The sequence below is a fragment of the Amaranthus tricolor genome, chromosome 1 (genome assembly GCF_026212465.1).
Source record: "Amaranthus tricolor cultivar Red isolate AtriRed21 chromosome 1, ASM2621246v1, whole genome shotgun sequence".
Classification (NCBI taxonomy): domain Eukaryota; kingdom Viridiplantae; phylum Streptophyta; class Magnoliopsida; order Caryophyllales; family Amaranthaceae; genus Amaranthus; species Amaranthus tricolor.
Genome location: NC_080047.1, coordinates 17,570,035 through 17,571,021, shown reverse-complemented (window position 1 = coordinate 17,571,021; position 987 = coordinate 17,570,035). Strand labels below are relative to the sequence as shown.

The following is a 987-nucleotide window of genomic DNA, read 5'->3' as shown; positions in this document are numbered from 1 at the left end:
TCAGTAGCAAAGCAGATGGACGTGTCATAAACAACGGTGTGTAGGTGGAAGAAGAACAAAGTCATAAGAAAGCACACAAACGCAATCAAACCGATTTTGAATGAAAACAACAAGTTACACAAGTTAAGCTTTACATTATCTAAATGTGAATATGATGAACAAAATGATGCATTCAAGTTTAAGCCATATACTAACGTTGTTCACATAGATGAAAAACACTTCTATCTAACCCGAGAGACATAGAGTTATTATCCAGCTCCGGGTGAAGTAGAACCACATAGAGAGTGTCAATCAAAAAGGTTCATTCCAAAAATCATGTTTATGTGTGCTGTTGCAAAGCCAATATTTACAACTGATGGTGATGTTTTTTTTGATGGTAAGATAGGCATTTGGCCATTTATTACACAAGAGCCAGCAAAAAGAAGCTCCAAGAACAGGAAAAAGGGAGAGTTGGAAACAAAACCAATACAATCAATCACGAAAGAGCACATTAGAGCAATGCTTATCACTAATGTGCTGCCAACCATAAGAGCAAAATGGCCTGAAGGATTGTCAAAGCATATTTACATTCAACAAAACAATGCCAAACCACATATAGCACATAATGACAGAGAATTTTTAGAAGAGGCAATGAAAGATGGATTTAATATACAATTAGTGCAACAACCTCCAAATTCCCCTGACATGAACGTATTAGATCTAGGTTTTTTTAGATCAATTCAAGCTTTGTAATATCAAAAAGCTGCTTACAATCTAACAGAATTAGTTAGGGCTGTGAATAATGCATTTCAGAATCTAAGTCCACAATGTTTAAGGTTTGTATTTTTCACTTTATTACAAGCTTGTATGATAGAGGTCATGAAAAGGCAAGGGGGGTTTGACTATCACATTCCTCACATGAACAAAACAAAGGCAGCAAAGGAAGGGACTTTACCAGATTACCTAAGTATTGAAAAACAACTGGTTGTTGATTCACTTCAACATTTA

The 987-nt window shown here is 35.5% G+C and overlaps 1 pseudogene; it reads left to right on the top strand.

The window, feature by feature from the left end:
- Window positions 1–315: 315 nt before the first annotated feature.
- Window positions 316–987, top strand: part of LOC130806852 (uncharacterized) — a 20,244-nt pseudogene continuing 19,572 nt past the window's right edge.